At 41.0% G+C, this 18,562-nt stretch overlaps 1 protein-coding gene across 4 annotated transcripts in view; it reads left to right on the plus strand.

Annotated features, from left to right (window-relative positions):
- The first annotated feature begins 6,841 nt into the window (after positions 1–6,841).
- The window catches only part of robo1 (roundabout, axon guidance receptor, homolog 1 (Drosophila)), a 307,514-nt gene continuing 295,793 nt past the window's right edge, over positions 6,842–18,562 (plus strand). For all 4 annotated transcript variants that reach the window (XM_040130248.1, XM_040130252.1, XM_040130249.1 and 1 more), the window contains exons 1-3: positions 6,842–7,016; positions 7,199–7,563; positions 14,251–14,363. The gene's annotated coding sequence lies outside the window, so the exon portion shown is untranslated. The remainder of the gene's footprint in view (positions 7,017–7,198; positions 7,564–14,250; positions 14,364–18,562) is intronic.

Consider the following 18,562-nt stretch of genomic DNA (forward strand, 5'->3'; position numbering starts at 1 on the left):
TCTTTTAAATCCTGTTTGGTGAAATACTTCTAACTACTCCAATAATGTATTACTGTTTCAAATGTTTAAAAAGGATTTAGAGACACTATTTGACATTAAGTCTCTGGTACTAAAAGCAGCAAACAGGATCTTTTCTGTACTTAAGGCTATTTTGTTTCCAGTAGTTTTAAATACCATAGGCTTTCCTCCCCCTTCTCATTCAAAGTCAAATGACTCCTTCAAGGCCTGCCAGTAATATGGGTTAATTGTTCTGGATGGCTGGATCACTTCCAAGCAGTTCATCCAATTTCCATTTAAATTGAGCTATCGGAGCGTGACATGGGTGACGCTTGGCTCGGCACCGTTGCAGACGGGCGACACCGGCACACCGCCGGCTGGGATGCAGGGAAACCTGTTTACAGGTCATACTCAAGACTCTCAAGTTGCTCGCAACAAATATAATACAAGCACGCACCTTGCTGGTTCTCTCAATAGGGCTTTAAGAGGGAGCAGAGAAAAATCCTCATATAGTCAAACCAATCAGGTGTATATACGTTGCTGCATAGTCAGTCTTCTGCTGGCCGTGGCTCCTATTGTGACCTGACAGTCTGAACAACAGAGCAGGACACGGTGCTCCGGATTTCTGTCTTTATCTTCTGCTCTCCGGTGATTCTTGCCTTTTCAGTCAGAGCCGCACTCCTCTTCCTCCTCCTCTGTTCAGCTCTTAGACTCGAAGTGTTCACACCAAGATGCCATCTTCTGTTGCTTCCCCTGCAGGATTCACATCATAACATTTCTCAAACTACTGAACAAATTCACCATGGACAAGACCCCCACTGTTCTTAATTTTAGCTGTCGATTTAAGGCTTCAGTTTCCTTCTCATTCATAACACATGGACTGATCATGAGCCTCGATTATTTCCCCCCACTGCTATTGTCTTTCATAACGTTTTTATTTTTTTACTCTGAGTATAAAATCAAGGCAGTGCATTTCATTTCAACAATGTGAATAAATCATCTTTCATCACGAGAGCCATGCCAATGATTCCTAACATTAAAAAACAAACCTTCTTTTGAATATAAGAGACAGAATACATCAAATACACCACAGGACTCTTGTGTTGTTTCACTTTTTTTCCTTTGGAATTTTGAAATCGACACTCCCCCTTCTGATTGCACATTTACATGAGAGGAAGTGGTGTCTTAAATCACTAATGTACTCCGTCAAGTGACAGTTTAGCCGTCCACTTTCTCTTCGAACTCAGATTTTTTTTACCACCGCACTTAATGTTGGTGTCAAAGGCTACCTACAAAAGTTTGTGATAAACGGCAGAGGGGCCATAATGCAACGTTTAAATAGAAGTAATCTGCAGTTAAACAACACGAGAAAAAAGGAGACATAATAAGTGGTGTTCCATGCGATAGAGGAGTTATTGTAGCTCTCCCTTTTGGAGAGCCACTCCAAACTGAAGTCAACTCCAAAACAAGAGAAGTGGAGGAAATGATGATGATAATCAGCTTTTTATGACCCAAAAAAAAAAAAAGGAGAAACACCAGAATACCCCCCTGCACACACACACACACACACACACACACACACACCCCAACCCCCTTATGGAGCAGTTGCTAACCTACCTGCAGTTTTCTGCCTCTCAGTAAAGTTACATTCGGGTTACAAAACTAAACAGCCGATTTTCTGAAAAATAATAAATATAAATACCTGGCTGTCTTTGAAAACCCTGAAGGTCATTCATCAAGGCGTACCACTGTTCTGACGGTATTTCCAAATTCCTCAAACACTCCTCCAACCATGTAGATGAGAAAAATATTCTGTTTGTTGCACAATAAAAAAAATGTTGACCTTCGCCCCTTTTAATTTGCACCTCTTTTCCTAATCCAAACAAATATGGTAGGCGATGTGAACCAAAATACTTTATTAATATTTTATATATTCATGCAAAAGAACAAAGGACAGACAGAATGTTTTTTTCATCCAGGTGTTTGAAGAGTCTTTAAGAATTCTTGAAAAAGTGGAAAGGGTTGTTAAATGACCTTCTTGGTTTTTCAGAGATTGCTGGGTATTTATTTTTAGGAAAATCTAATGCTTACCCCTGTCTTTCAGATCTTTTTATTTGTTTTTTCTCTAAAAGAAAAAAGAGGGTTCAAGGTTTGACTGAATAAGTTCCAAATAACAGGTTCAACCTTATCCCCATAGCTCTAGGACTTCTGTGTAATGGTAATGCATTAGAGGCACAAACTGTGGCTACAGTTAACCCGGCCTCCTGCTTCACTTTGCCCCCACACATCACGAAGGCATTCCCTGTGCTCTCTGGATCAGCTTGGATGGCTTGCATCCGTCATACCCCCCCACAGCCCAACTTCTCATAAAATCCACCCCATTCTGTATCATCGATTTGTTCCCTTCCAGAAATGGGCCCCATGTCACATGTATTGTTTCTAGATTGAAAAGGAGTTGGCCAACATCTGCTGCAAATCATGAACTCCCATTAACCAGAGGGATCCATTCTGCCACCAGCCTTCTCTCTCTCTCTCTCTCTCTCTCTTTGTCCTGGGTCGAATCATTGTCTTGGTTTCATTTTGAGGATTTTTTTTTTTTGCAACCTTAGCAGGCCCTACATCACCGTCTCCACCATCAGAGGGAGGATTCTGGTTTGTATACACAATGATGTCCGGGGCAACACTAACCAAGTGGACGGGCACCGTGACCCCGCCTTCGGTCAGGTCAGGATGAGAAAATAGAGGTCAGATAACACACAAACACATATTATTCTAAGACACTAAATGACACTGAGAGGCAGGGAGGGAGGGTCAGATCCACTCGGGCTCTTATTTGACCTACTTCATAGCTTTATGTTTTCTCTTTAATTGAGTTAAAGGGTCAGTTCATCCGAACCAAGTAAAAACATATTCTTTCACTTACTTCTGCTGGAATCTACCCATACAGATAATTTTGGTTTTATTGGCTTGGATTTTGAGATATTTGTAAGATTTATGCCCCCCTAAAACCTTTTTTGGTGGGTTTATTGTCAACATTTTTAATATATTTCTAACCTCACAGTATATCAGACTTGATTGGGGTAGAATGATAAAGTACAGAGTTTATTTCTTGTACAGATTAAACAAACAATATAGAATGTGTTAATTAAGGAGCTTCAGAGGTGCTCGTAGGTGGATTTTGTTACTGTTGGGCAGAGCCAGGCTAGCTGTTTCCCCCTGTTTCCAGTCTTTGTGCTAAGCTAAGCTGACTGGCTGTTGACAGCAGTCTTATACTGAACAGACGTGTGGTATTAACTTTCTCATCTAACGCCCCCCAGAAAGCCAAAAATGACAATTCCCAAAATGTTGAATTATTCCTTTAAAATCTAAACTATCTACTTTGCGTTATATCTTTAGCAGTGGGTGGGAAAATGTTTTTTGTGTAATTTTGGTGAACGGACCTTTTTAAAAATTGCTCATAGGTTCAGTGAGGTATTTGGGAATAAGAGAAACAATTTAATTTCTGTTTCATTTGTCACTGTGGTACAAATACTTTTGTAATTGTTGGAAAATACCTAAAAATACATAAATGTTTTGTATCTTCAACACTATTATGTATGTTTGTCTACGATTTCATCCACCACAAGTCTGCCTGTGAAAGGCTAATTCTGAACCAGACTCAGGTCTCCCACAGCAGCAGTTCCCCTTGAGCTGCCCTTGACTTAAACGCACTGAGCCCGAGGCACTGGGCTGAGGGCTGGGCTCCCCCCCAGGCTCCCCTCCCCCAAGGACACTCTGCAGGTTGCCTGCCTGTCTGCCTGCAAAAAAAAAAAAAAAAAAAAAAAAAGCATGTCCAGATACTTCTATTGTTCTGCGTTCTGATCTTCACATAGGTTGCTAAAACAAAGCCCTCTTATTAATATTTATAGCCTCTCTGATGGGACGGGATCAATGGAGAGAGGAGAAAGAGAAGAGAGAGTGTTGCTGAATAATCATCATCCATCTACTTCCAGCTCTCTCTCTTCTCTCTCCATCTCTCTGAAGTGGAAGTGATGTTTTAGAGGGGAATTTGGTGTGTGAGCGAGAGATGGAAATTTGGTGCAATAGGAGAGAAGAATACCTAAATGCCTACATCCCTGTTCGCTCATGTGTGTTTATTTTTACTTTTGAGTCACGCTGGCCGCCACCTTGACAGGGATGTTACTGAGTTATGTTTACAATAGTTTTTCTTTACATTAATAGCTAAATAAAGCTATACAGGAGACACTGTATCACTGCTTGCCTTCATAAATGTAATTATATCCTTGTGTACTGACATCTGTTTTAAAACCTGGGCATATGCTGCTTGGTTCCCTTGACTTTCATATGCCCTAATTTCATCGCTTTTCCCAGCTGAAGATGTGTGAGAGAGTGTAAAGAGTGGATTTGTAACAGACCTCTGGTGTCTTCATTGGCAGGCCCAGCATGGTGGATCTCCAGGATAAAAGTCCGACAGCCTGAGACGGTCTGCTCTGTGTCTTCCGTAGGTGGGCACACTGCCCTTTGCTCAGTGAGCGAATTAGGTGGGCAGTGTGCCCAACACTGCTCCTCTTGACTGACAGTGGCCCTGCTGAGTGGTCTTCAACTGCACACGGAGAAGGTTATTAATCAGAGGTGTTTGCTTCTTCGGGCTTTTCCTGCACAGGAGGAGGAGGAGGGACAGGCGGAGACCTGGCTTGGTGATGAATGCCCTCACTTCTACGCATTTCAAAAGTACAGTTTATCCATGAGGAATGGAGCGGCTTGTATATGGGCTGAGGGGAAATTGCCTTTTCCTTTGACCTGCAGCCAAGGGTGAGGAAGTGAATGGAAAGCGATATGAGTCCGTCTGCCATCTGAGGTGATGAATACGGTGCAAATGAGAGGAAGACGCCTTTGAATCTCAAGCGCTTTGGCTTTTCCACTTTCTAACCACTCTAAATTGTTTTCAGTCTTTTTTTCTACAGCCCCATTCCTGCCCCTCTCATTTCTTTCTTAATCTTTCTTTCCCTTTTCTTCCATTTTTATATGTCTTCTCCACCACCAGTCCCCCCATGCTGCACTTTAGCAGGCTTCTGGGGGTGTGGGGGTTGACGGGTTGAGCTCCGGGAGGTCGAGAGGGCAAGGGCAGCATTTGCAGACTGTGGGACAGAAAGCTGAGACAGCACGGCCTTCAGTGAGAACACAGTGTGCAGCAGGAATCACGAGGCCACACAGAGTCACAAAGAACCATGACCTTGAGCCGTGAGCAGAGAAAGAAAATCAACACAAATCCATCGAGTCTGGACACGGGCTCGCAGGCCACAGTGCCCTGCGTTTGTGTGCACTCATTGGCATATGGTGTTTTGCTCAAAATGGATTAGACAGAGCACCTCATGAATTATTGTGAAAGCCCAGGATATTGCAGAGCAGCACCGAGAGATAAACAAAGTAATGTTTTGATCATGTCTGCCATTAATGATATTCATTAATGCAGCATTTCATATGCAAGAAAAGGTTTGGTTTAAATTTTTAGATTTTTATTATTAATTACTGTCATAACAATTCACTGGATAACCACTCTTGTGCAAGTGTGTCTGTGATTAATTTGATTGTATGAGACCAATAATATCTCATTGTATCCTGCAGCTCTTCCTGGTGCCTGTGAATGATGTATGTGTATGGCTCATGTAAAGGCTCCGAATAACACTGCAAACCCAAAAACTACACAAAGTATCCGACACAAAGCCTGTGGGACACGAATGTTTGAATCATACGTGAGTGGAATAACAACAGTGTACCGTCTAAGAGGAGACTGATGGACTGCTTTAAAAATACATGTGATTCCAACTGGACTTAATCTTTATTTGGAACCAGACTTGCTGGACTGACATTAATACCAACCTGTGAATAAAAGCTTTGGCTCTGATGTGCTTTTTTTCTTCAGTTTCCGCCACTTTGTAGATAAAATTATTCCACACAGAAATAGGTGCTTTTTAGCAACTACTTGAACTGTGCTTATGGAATATGTGCATAAATTCACAGTCCTTCAGTACTATGTCAAATTTAGCAAAAGCATCTTTAAGGCACATCCAAAAACAGTTCCGATCCCCAACAGAGGCTTGGCAGGTAAAACTTTACATGGGCTCACAGTTAACACCTGCATAACTCTATTTTAAATCCTCTTTGAAATGCCAAGTTTCACACCTAATATATCAGACTCACTTGTGCATTGATAAAAATGATCTGTAATGTATAATTTTCTGTGTAGCCAGATGTATAGAATATAAGATGAGCGTATGATGCTGTCAAACAGTGTGGGAATTGCTGACCACTATGTTTCATCTTGCTGTGAACCCTCTTGTTGGGGAGACACTAATGTCATTAGTGTAAATGTTCTGCCAATGTAAAATGTTACCTGTATCTGTAAGTGCACTATTATATTACACCCAATATCTATATATATATATATATATATAAAAAAGGCATTTCAACTGATTCTGACTTTGGTGTTCTTGTGTGAAAATAGCCAAAAAATGCAGCCAGGTAAAACACAGAACACACACAGATTTGACCATAAGATACATAAAACATAAGGTACAATACATACAATAAAAAACATAAAACTTAATATAAAACATTTTCATTAGGGAACATCTAATAAAACATTCTTCTGCTTACAGTCAGTTTCTAATTGTTTTGCACTGGATAGTCACCAGATCCCAGGGGTTGATGTCATGGAAGAGTGGTTTGCCGTTGATTGGACTTCTTTTTTCTCTTCTGAGGGAGGGAGGAGGGACTCTCCGTTTCTTTCTTTCTTTTTTTCTTTCTTTTTTTCTGTTTAACTTTGCCTGTGTACAGCCCTTGCAGCTGGTTGCTTTCCATTGAATCACAGTCTGCCGTCTGGGGGGGTTTGCATCAGTTATTTGCAGTAAAGAGAATGTGAGATATTTTTGAGACATTGGTTCTGGCAGCCTTTTTTCATCCAGCACTAGTAGACAACCATATGCAGTGGCCAAAAAACAGAAAGCAAGAAACAAGAGGTTGTAGCTTCCTACATTCAGCTCATGTACACCACCTGCATCTTCAGCAGCGTTTCAGAGGCACAATACGACTTAGTATTATGCCTGCTAATGGAGCTCTAGCCTAACATCTATGATAATAAAATATATCTGTAGCTAAAATGGTTAAGTCCCTCACATTCTATGTTTAACATATCCTGCAGGGAAGTATTATGTGAGCCAGATATCCCGGATTACTGCTGGCCTCCACAGGTGTTGTGAATTCCTTTTAAGAAACTCAGGAAAGTCTGTCTGGCCCTCACCAGCCACCATACATTGAAGTTAGCTAGTAGCTGCTAATGTGTAGAGTGTGTGGCTGCACCACTGCTCTTATTTGAGTACTTTCTCTTTTACAGTGGCATTTTGCAACAACACAGTCTTCTTTAGATGTTTATAAAAGACAAAGCAGACTTAACTTGAAGGATGAGTGCTTGGAAACACATCAACCGGCACCTGAGTACGGACCAGGTTGTTTTGCCATTTTCACAGGAGCCTGTGGAGAGACTTGCATCCAGATTGTCCTTCAAAAGTAAGTTGGTCTTTTGATCTGATAGGAAAGAAAGAAGAGGGAGAACAGTTTTGGGCAACGGTTTTAGTCAAAATACTGTCACTCTCACTGTGTCCAATTGGCCAGACTTCTCCTGTTTGGGTGAAGATTGCTTTGCCAGAGTCTGCGTCAAGTATCTCCTTTGTTCAAATCTTCAAATGAAGGTTGAACATGATCCCAAACTCAGCCTGAACAACAGCTGTGTGCTTACGGGGCCTCTAAAACGCCTGCCAGATGTTATAATCCTCTACAGTAAATTCTCTAAAATTTAAAGGAAGCGATTGGAGAGACCCATCTGTAAAATGTAACACAGCTTCAGTCATGTTGCTCAATCTCTTCATTTTTGCTCCTGGGACTATTTATCAAGGCAATATCTCAGTTTGATTATCAGAAAACCTAGGAAATTGATCACTATTTTTTTTTCTGGAGGAAAACAGCTGCTGAGTGAGTACACTGATCTATCTTTTCCCGCTGAGCGCCACCATAATGCTCCGGCTAAGTGACACCACCACTGAGCCTGTGTAAATACGTGTCTTTTGTGGCAGCAGACTCGAGCTCTGGCACATGGAGCAAATTCCCTACAGTAGGCTTTAACCAAAGAGAGCAGATCCACGCAGTCTGTTGTTGCTCACTTATGGACAGACAATACTGAGATTGTATCATCAGTCTGAACTAGGGGTGAACCAGTGGTAATGAGGGATTAATTGTCTTATAGAGCGGCTTCCAGTCATCACATAATGAGTGTTTTTCATGTTGGGATGTTGTGCGAGACAGTGGGTTCTCTTCCTCCGTCTCTTATTCTCTAACTACACTGGTAGCACTGAAGAATGATGTACAGTCAGGCTCTCTGCTGGGCAAGTACTTCCCTGGGAAATGTCGCTCATTTTCTGAATTGCACATAAATTTGTGCAAGGAAAGACTGGATGCTAATTGTGATTTATGGCTAACTGGGAAGCTGCAGCTGGGATTTTTCTGAGACTGTGCACATACAGTAGCAGAGAATATTATTTATAATACTGTCCGTCTTACAAAGGGATGAACTGTAAATATTTTTGTACTCCTTTGTGCTTTTTATGGCAATAGTTCAGCATTTTTGGGAAATATGCTTATTTGTGTTTGTGTGTGAGTGTTGGGGAGGAAGATGGTTACGGCTCTCACACCTGTCTGGTAAATAGAAGCCTATGGTCAGTAGACAAAGCATAACGACTGGAAACAGGGGAAAAAAAAAAAACGTAGCCAAGGTTTACTTGAAGCTAACAAGCCCTTTTGAGACTTCAGGAAGTTACTGCTCCTGGCCAAGAAATAGCCCAGAACATAACCCTCCCATACAACTGCATTGTATCATTTTTACACGAAACTGTCAAAACTATTCCTTCAAGTGTATAACAGTAATAATGTAGTTTCAGGGTTAAGCTGATACACTGACTTATGCTTATCTCTAGAGGGAAACACAAAACAAAGGAAATGGAGGACATTCAGTTGTGCTGACATATGTACAAATAATACTGCTCTGAAAAGCGTTCCATACATCACCAAAATGAATTTTGTCTCATCAGTTGCTGAGATTTCAGACCATTCATCTATATGAGTTATGGCCCCTCTTTAGAAGTGGATCCGTGCTACCTCAACCTTCACCTCCCTTTATATCTTAAACCTACTGTGTTGTGCTTTTGGTTTTGCCCGTCTGAGCGTGTAGTGTAGTGACACATCCACTGGGACAGCAGACATGAGGTTAGAGCAATTCACCATGGAAGAAACTGGAGCCTGCTTTGGCACCGGTGAAGAATGGGCAGAGACAAGCATGGATACCAGATGGCAGTGAATCTATAATTACAATTCTCTGGTGCAAAACGAGGCACTGGTGGAATGAAATCTTGCCGCAGCTTCAAATATCCCGCTTGCAAAGGTCTTTGTTTACTTGGCAAACGGATCCGCAGACAACCTAGTTTCTTTGAGGTGTAAGTTTCCTGTTGTCAGTGTCTGCTGAAGAGCTCAAATGCTGCGGGAAAGGCCATTTGAGACCACTGGACTGCAGCAATGTTGGTATTGGTGTCCGCTAGTGTCTTTGTGGAATGGTAATTACTTGGCCAATCAAAAACAGAATGAAGATGGACAACGACAGTTGAAATGAATTTAAATAGGATGAGCCTATAATGGCTCCCAAATGGAGAGTGGGGTCTGTGTTCGCCCCGGAGGGACTCACCTGTGATTTAGTCTCCTTACTTCTGTGTGTCACGGGGTGGCATTGTGGCATCTCCTGCTCCCTCCCATGTGACCCCGAATGCTCCCTCTTCCGTAGGAGGATGCATAATTGTCTAATTAAAAGGAGAGACAACAGCCCCAGCATACCTCATTAAAGACATCGCTCCATCAGCTTCTGCCTTTCTCTCTTTTAAAAGACCCTCCTCATCCTGGCAGGAAAGGTCAAACAAAGAAAAGTGTTGGAGATGGCTGCATGTCCCTCTGCCTTTGCTCCTATAGAGTCAAAATGAGATGTTTTATCTCATAGCTATACAGAATAAAGACTGCTTCAGATTTCTTTATCATTTTTGGGTGTCCGGGCAGAATTTTGCTAACTTGTTGGATCAGCTTGATAGATAATATCATCCATAAACAGGCTAACAAATATGGCAGCACAGCCAAGAAGAGGCAACGGCACAGAGGGAGAAAAAGCTGACAATTTTTAAATTGCATGCCATGATAATGTACAGTATTTTATTGCTGGAAATGGTGTTGAGGGGTGGGCTGCTATCCTGCAAATAAAGTGAATGCAGTCATCTTTTTTGTATTAATGAGGCATGCACCACTGAATAATTTCAACTGATAAATGAGCCAGGTTTCAGCTGCTTATAAATGAGGCTAGTTGAGCAAAAGGTTCCCAAGTGACTCCTCTCAGTGCTCAGAATATAGTGAAATAATTAACTCTAAAATTACACCATCTCGATGCATTATGAAATAATTCAGGCACCAATGTATTTTTATTATTCATTTTTAAAGAATATTTTACAGGTATTTTTAGAATTTTATGTATGTATTTAAGTATCTATTTTATTATCAGCTTGATTACTGTAATTTTACTCGTTTCATTGACACGAGAATAAAATATTCCATGCTGCTATTTTGTGTAAATAGAACCAATGGGTTCTATGGGTGATTCAGACTATGCAAGTGTGTGTGAGAGACCATAAAGACACATGCCTCAGTATAAATATCGTTGCCGTCTTTGTGGATGTGGTTGCCCATGTGCTCCTACCAATGTCAGAGCCATGTTTATACATCTTTTTCTGTCCAGCTGATGTTAAATGTAACCTTTCCAGGTCCAATTATTTATGAAGTCTACAAACACCTCTCCCTGCTTCCTTTCCTACTGGTTCCCCTCACATACATATGTCATAAATATTTGAGAGGATGGATGTTGGGGGTTAACACGTGTCCCATCTGAAATGTCGGTGGCCCCTCCCGTGGCCAGCATGCTGTTGACAGAGCAGCAGACCACTTTGTTTGGGATGTGAGACTCTATTATGGGTGTTGTTTAATCTCCTGGCCCGACATGAACATGGCTGCCCTGAATATGTGCTCACACCGGATCGGTTTGTCCATTCAGGTGTCTCTTGTGCTTGAGATAATGAAAGAAACCATTTTTTGTTCAGTCCTGGATGCATACTGGCCTTGTAACCCGTCGTCATAAATATCAAATACTCAGCCTGACATCCAATCTACTCATAATCTGGACTCTATAGATTTTTTTTGTCAAGGTCTAAAAGTAGCTGCTTGAATTTTGCTTTTTGGTCTTCAGGGAGCCCAAATAATCTCTAATCATTTAGAGTGACAGCAAGAGAGAGTGGACTATGTTAACCACACTTGAGTAGTGCTGCTTTATAAATTGAGTCTGCTGTCTGGAGGGATGTGGCTGCGAAATAATAATCAGGTGTCCCTTTTACAAGGCATAACTGAGATGGACACCCAGCACCAGTTAGTCTCATGCAGTGTTGTTATGAGTTGAACCTCGGCTTCACTTTCCGGCTTAGAAAGTTAGATTCCGCCGCTCAAGCAAATACACACTTTCTGAAATGGGTTCTGCCAAGAAAGACTTTATAAGTGAAGCCTTATTCAATTCTGCCACTTCTCTACAATTCTTGTACTTGTCAGGAAAATGAATTGACTTACTTGAGCCTCAGGTAATTGACTAAATCCATATTAGTTGCTCCACAAACTCTTTGGAACAGGAATAATAAGTGTCCTGTGTTACAGGCTGAACTTTAAATGGCTAGACTAAGATTTAAGGCTGACTTTTATGTGAAGAATTTGGTTTATGTATTTACCCCTGATGTTGATGGATGTTTTGGGCTTTGCTGCTTTAGCCAATGAATAATTCATCCCAAGGAGAATGTGTTTCAGAAGCTGGCTCCTTGGAAACAATACTGAATGAATGAATGAATGAATGAAATTGTTGGGGATAGTGTTATCTAATTAGACGAGGAGGCTGCGGTCAGTTCAGGTGATCCACCGATGACGATAATCAGCTGAGCGCTGGTGTAACCTGGCCAGTGCAAAGACCAGCTTGTGTCAAACAACATTTGTTTACAAGATTAAAGAGGTTGTACCCTGCAGGTCTTTACAGTATATTATTTTCATAATTACTCTTGAAAAAAGGGTCAATTAGCTAAAGTATTGAATGTGACAGCTTTTTGGCCTGATTTTATTATCCACCTGACAGCAGGATAACATTTCTGAAGAACCTCCGAGACACTGGTTGTGCTTTGCATCAATGTGATGCACCCTGTGGGCAGGGAAGAATTTATTTTCTTCAATAGAGCTGAAGCAATTAGGTGATAAGTTGATCAAATGAAAATTAATCTGCAGGTATTTTGATAATCATGAGTCTTTTTTTTTTTTTTTGCAAAAATGCCAATGAATTTGCTTGTTCCAGCTTTTCACATGAGAGGATTTCCTGCGTTTCTCTGTTTTTATATGACTGTAGATGAATGTGTTTGGGTTCTGGACTTTTGGTCGCGCAAAAAAACAAGACATTTGTAGAGGTCAGCTTGGGCAGTTTTTACTTTGACGTTTCATAAACTAAACAATTAATCAATTTATTCAAGAATGCCCAACTGATAATGAAAATAATCATTAGCTGCGGCCTCCATCTTCAGGCAAAAACTCCCTTTTTAAAACACACTTTCTTTGTTGGTAATATGCATACCAAATCATATAGAGGCTGAAGGAAACTCTTCAGGCAATTGCTCAGTTTGGGTGTTAGCAATATCACTTCTGGGACATGCCTAGAAGGTCTGTCACTGGCCCTATACCCTTTTAACCTGCTGCAGGACAGAATGCAGATAGATGCATAAAGGCCAATAGAGGGAGCCCAATAGCTATTTGCACTCAAGCTGAGACAGGGCAAGGGGGTACCGCTGCAGTTTGTTTACATGCAGAATGGTTCAATGAATTGATTTAAAAAAAAAAAAAGCAAAATGAATGTAAGAGCTCTCCAAGTTAGGTGCAAGTTAACACTCACTGTCAGTTTAGTAGCAGAATTTTTTTTTTTTTCTTTTGACAAACACTAACTAGAATCTATTTGCTGGCCTTTGTGAGAACTGAAAGCCAGGTGGAGAGCTCCGGAAAGCAGAGTCTGTCCCAGCAGATGGGTGGTACGGGGGCGCCGTGGAGGCTGAGACAGCTGCGGTCTGTCACTTTTTCAAGGTGTTTTAGCTTTCAGAGCCCTCCATAGGCTTCCAGGCAGCTATAGGAGCTTGTCAGCTGGTTTGCCTCAGCTCCAGAAAAAGAGCCGAAGGGTCTCAGTGGGCCAGCAGGCTTTTCTATTACTACAGTCTCCATAACCGTTGCGGCAGTGGTTACCCCACAGTGCCGTTACAGTCTGTTGGCGTCCTAGAGTCCAGAGCACACTAGTCCTACGGTGGCTTTTCCTCGAAAGATGAATGAGATTCTATGTTCATTGTGACATGCTCTTGAGATGATGAAACTCAAATATTTTATCAATATCATGGGAAACAGGATTTTAAAGCAGACAACTTCACTAATATTGCAAAAATGTTTACAATGAAAAGTTGAAGGAAACAGTGGTCCTTGTAAATATTAGTTTTGTAGTTATTTGACCCACATGGCTGGGGATGATTGATGGACTTAATATATTTCATTAAGGATTTAAACTTCTCTTGTAATGGGTTGCTGCATTCAGCCCGGCTCTGAGGTCTGCTGTTAAACTCCAGACAGCGCAGTTGTTTCAGTTTGAAAAGCTCAGGAATATTTCCTCAATAAATATTTGATGAAAGAGGAATTTCTATCCATTCATTACACTGAGAGTAATATGTGTATGTGTTCATTAGGCTGCCGCTGAGTGTCCGTGTTTAATATCCTTTGTTTACAGTGGAGGGTCACATATGGGGAAACACATGAATATGGAGCAGGTAGCCTCTGCTCGTCTCTGAGCTTTGCACAGATGCTTGTCCTGTATTTCTGCACACACATACTGTACATACAGACTGCAACTGTGCACATGTATACACATGTATTCACTCTCCCTTTCTTTAATTAAAATAACTAATGTAGCTTTGGTGACATGCGTTCGTTTTTAAGATTGATAGAGAGATTTCACTGTTTTCCTTTTATTGCTTCCTGAAAAATAAAACCTCATTGTATCTTTTACAGGATATAAGCCTGGTTACAATCTCCGACATCACCTCCTGACTCATAAAAAGGCAGCTTCTGGGGTGGAAAATGGCAAAGAGGAGAACACGAAGGAGGTGTTGAACACAAGGGAGGTGAGTGTCTGTCTATTTGTGCTTTTTTTGCATCCCTGAGTATCTGTGTATTTGTGTGTACAGCTGTGGCTTGAAAGAGGAAAGAGGGGGTGGTCTGTACCAGGACCAGAGGTATGGGCTCTGCCCCTGCAGCGTTTGGCACAAAGAGCCTACTCCTATTATTCATGCTGGTCGTATCTGCGGGAGATAAGGTCAGGTCCTGCTAATGAAACACATGCTAAACCTCTCCTCAACTTCTCCTTTTTATTTTGAAGCATTTCATTCCCTCCCTGATCTTTCTTCATTATCAACCACCTCTCCCGTCTTTGCATTTATATGGACAGACAGACCCACACCACTTCATCAGATCAGATCATCCACCTGCAACCATGACCTTCAATGTTTGCTTGAAATGATCCAAGGACGTACAAAAGTGATACTCAGTTAATTAGGAGAAATATTCTGAAATGTAGCAGCATTGCCAGGAAGGGGCCCTGCTGGAGCATATCTGGTTCTTTGTTTATATCCCTGTGCTTTTAGTGTAGCTGGGAGGCATGGCAAGTGGAATTCGCTCAGGTGATGGGTTTAGTATGAGCAGATACAGAGGGGGAGCTCTCTCCTCCCTGCTGACTCTCCCAGCTGGCTCTGGCATTAAGTCAGCCCGGCTCTGTAGCAGACGACAGCATGACAGCTGTTTCCTATGACTAGGGGAAAAAAACGCATTGATTCACTTCCTCAGTTGGCCTCATTTGGTAAGAGATGGAGTGCGGCCAAAATACTTTCTCCACTGGTGCTGAGACGTGGACACTAGAAAAAGGTGGGGAATGGAAGGGAAGAGCAGCTTTATATGACACGACCAGTGTTTCAGCTGTAAAAGGATTTTAACTGTTTTCCACCGTGTGAGATGAACCTTGATGCTTTTTGGTAATCCGTCTGGTGTGCAAAGGGAAAATGCTTTATTTGGTAAAAATTGAGTTTAGATCTGAATCTGATTTTTTTTGACTAGGCTATATTTATTTTTTTACAATTATAAAAAAAAAATATGATGCTTCATTTATGTGAAAACAGCTTTTTCTAAATTTGCAGGAAGGAGCCAGAAACCAAGCCACGCCGCCATACCTGTACTCCGGCTGCAACCCTGTCTCCTGCAAATCATGTTTTCGTACAACTAATTTGTTCCTCAACCTTAACCGCGTGTTTATTATTCTAACCGTGTTGATGAACGTCCTTGAAGAAAGTGCCTTTTTTAACCCCACGGTCTTTGACTGCCCCACAACTTTAACTGTATGTGTCTGTCTGTTGGTTTGTCTGTCACTTTCCTCAACATTTTGAGACAGGGCCATTCTTGACATTTTCGTCAACATGTGTTTGACATTGGACTTGGTTGGAGGTCTGCGCTTCTAGTTATTGTTACCATGACGACAAAGGTCTGGTCCACCTTTACGACCTAATATGGTTATTTAAGTTTGAGGACTTGCGGGAAGATTATCCAAAAGCAGAATCCACAACTTTTAGCTATTATGTAGTTTCTATGGAAATAGTTTTTGGTAAAATCATCAGCCTACAAAGGCACAAAATTAAGCCATTAGCATTTTTTTTTTTTTTAAATCTCTTAAGCAGTTTCACAACCAGCCTGAAAACTTAAAGCCTTTGCTTTTTGTTAAATTCATGGCATCTGTAGTTTTTAGACAGCAATTGAAGTGCTTTAGACATAAGTCAGGCCATTTATATGTTGCTGTTTTTCTTTGGATACAAGAAAATAGCATCCTATGAGCAGCCTCATCACCGCTGTGTTTCAGGCAAAAATGTTCTGTCCTTGCATCGAGACATTAGCATTTATCCTGCTGTCTGTGGTATTGATTTGTCAAGTGAACTCTCATGCTGAAAGCTACCTTCCCTGTGTAAATGCTGTGAGGGCTCTTGAAAAGCCTCAGTGCTGTGCTTAGTGCCGGTCCAATTCCTAAACTCAGTCCCATGGTTAACACAAGTTTTATGAAAACTCACGGCGAGGTTGCAGTTGTTACAGTAGACATTTTATTTTCGTTCAAGAGGAAATTTGTTTTCACAGCTTTTACATGTACATTTTAATACATTGGCACCAGGATTACCGACAAGTTTATCCAAAAATGATTTGATTCACTATGTTCGTCCCGCTGCTGTGAACTCCATCTGCTATGTAAATATTATTATATCGCATCGTGTCATGCAGTTAAAGTCACCAGTATAACAGATCTCGGTTGTACGATCAATAGTTCTCTCATGCTGCTTCAAACATTGATCCTTTCCTTCGAGATTTAATTAGTTCCTGAATATGCTCAGTGTAACATGAATATTGTAGTATAGCTATCGAACAGTGGGATGATCTATACTGCATTTGTCCAGGGATCAATTATGAATGTTGTAATTTGCTATTGATGTAATTGATTCATTTGTCCAATTATACCGGAGACAGTAGTCAGCCCTTTTTACTCTGCAGCTCAATGAGCAGCCCATCAGTGGGGCGTCCTCAGGAGGAACAATAAGCCGACACTCCTCTGTTTACCACTGGGTGAGCTCGCCTGTCATTTACGGTGATTGGATATAATACTAATCTGACAGTTAGTTATATGTGTAATTCCTGTACTTCATTCAATTGAATTGTATTATTTGTTAAGGTTCAGAGTAGAATTGTCTTGAACTCTTACATGCAGAGTTGGGTCAAAAAAAGATCTGATGATATTCTTTTTTTGCAATATTTGTGTGACAAAAATATTTCAGAATTTTAAATTCCAGGTACTCCTCAAAAATGTTTTTTTTGTTTTTTCTCCCCATTCATGTTTTTTTTGCTTTTTTCAATTTACCCCAGTTTACCATAAGTGGCTCGAAATGACCCATATGCATTTCCTGTGGAAAATATCGCTAAATTGATAGCTGTTTTACATAACATTGACACTTTGATTACAACTTCTTAAAAGAGTATAGGGTGCCAGAGTGAAACTGGAACTTCCAGGTTCTCTTCCAGAAGTAATAAACCGCCATTCAAAACCCCATGAAACATTTGTCACACCGCCAATAACTAAAAATACAGGCCTAGAACAAGGCCTTTCTCAAAAGTATGTAATGTGGTGCGCGTCATATGTTTGGGTAAGGATGGTAGTTTTTTTGAAAAAACAATCTTATATTGTTGCGTATTTATTATTTAAATTTTTCAGAGGCCTTCAACAGACACCATTTCCCATAATGGGCTGAATGGGCTCATGGGACTAAGGTCCATAGGTGAGTCGAGTGGTCACGGCTAGCTCAGACATGTCTGTAATAACAGCAGGACAGAGTGAATTCTGTAAAAGCTGTTAGATGAGAGAGATTAGAGCTCAGAAACAGTGAAAAATGACTTTGGAAGGACCCGTTGGTGAATTTTGTGGATGCGGACGAAAACGAGTTATGATGACGCAAGTGCTCTAGCTACCATGCTTGCACATTTTTACGGAAACCTCCAATAGCAAGTGGTGTAGTGGATTGCGATACGTCTTAGAAAACTGAAGGCAAAGCTCAGGAACACGCTTCAATTTTTGAGAAAGATCGATGAAAGAAATGCTGAATCAGAGATTACACTGAGGTACAGAAGCTAGTGGAACGGAGGCTAGACTGGACATGAAGTCATGACTTTGACTCTCTCTATTAAAATCAAATTGCCCCACTGTATAGCTAGCTGTCATTAGTGTGTCAAGTTAAACGATTGTGGATGAGAATGATAAGTGGTTTAGCAGCTCGCAGAGTTGGCAGAGAGTGCATTGCATATATGTAAAATCTTCTTTGCCCTCTTGATGTTGTCCCTCCAATTTCCTGAAAAAGTTTTTGCCACGTTTGTTCCGCTATTTTTTTTATTTTACGACATTCTCAACAAGCTGTGGTTCAAGCTTTCTTTCACTACCACGCCTATTTTCATTACAGCTAAGCAGCAACAGATCCACCTCCAACATTTTTTTTTTTTTTTTAAACATGTTTTTTTGAAAAGGTGGTTTTAATTCAACTTGTATCTTTTCATCTAACCAAGGATTTTTGAACAACTCTAGCATTCATCAGAGAGACTGGCCTACTCTGTCTGATGAAATTTTTGCAGCTGTTTTTGCAGGAAGTTTTGATCACATTTTGGCTGACAAGGTTATAAATCATGCCTATTTATCACACGACAACACTGTATTGATACTGCCTATCATTTAAAACATTCTTGACTGGTTCAG

This window comes from Xiphias gladius, chromosome 7, assembly GCF_016859285.1.
Source record: "Xiphias gladius isolate SHS-SW01 ecotype Sanya breed wild chromosome 7, ASM1685928v1, whole genome shotgun sequence".
Lineage (NCBI taxonomy): Eukaryota > Metazoa > Chordata > Actinopteri > Istiophoriformes > Xiphiidae > Xiphias > Xiphias gladius.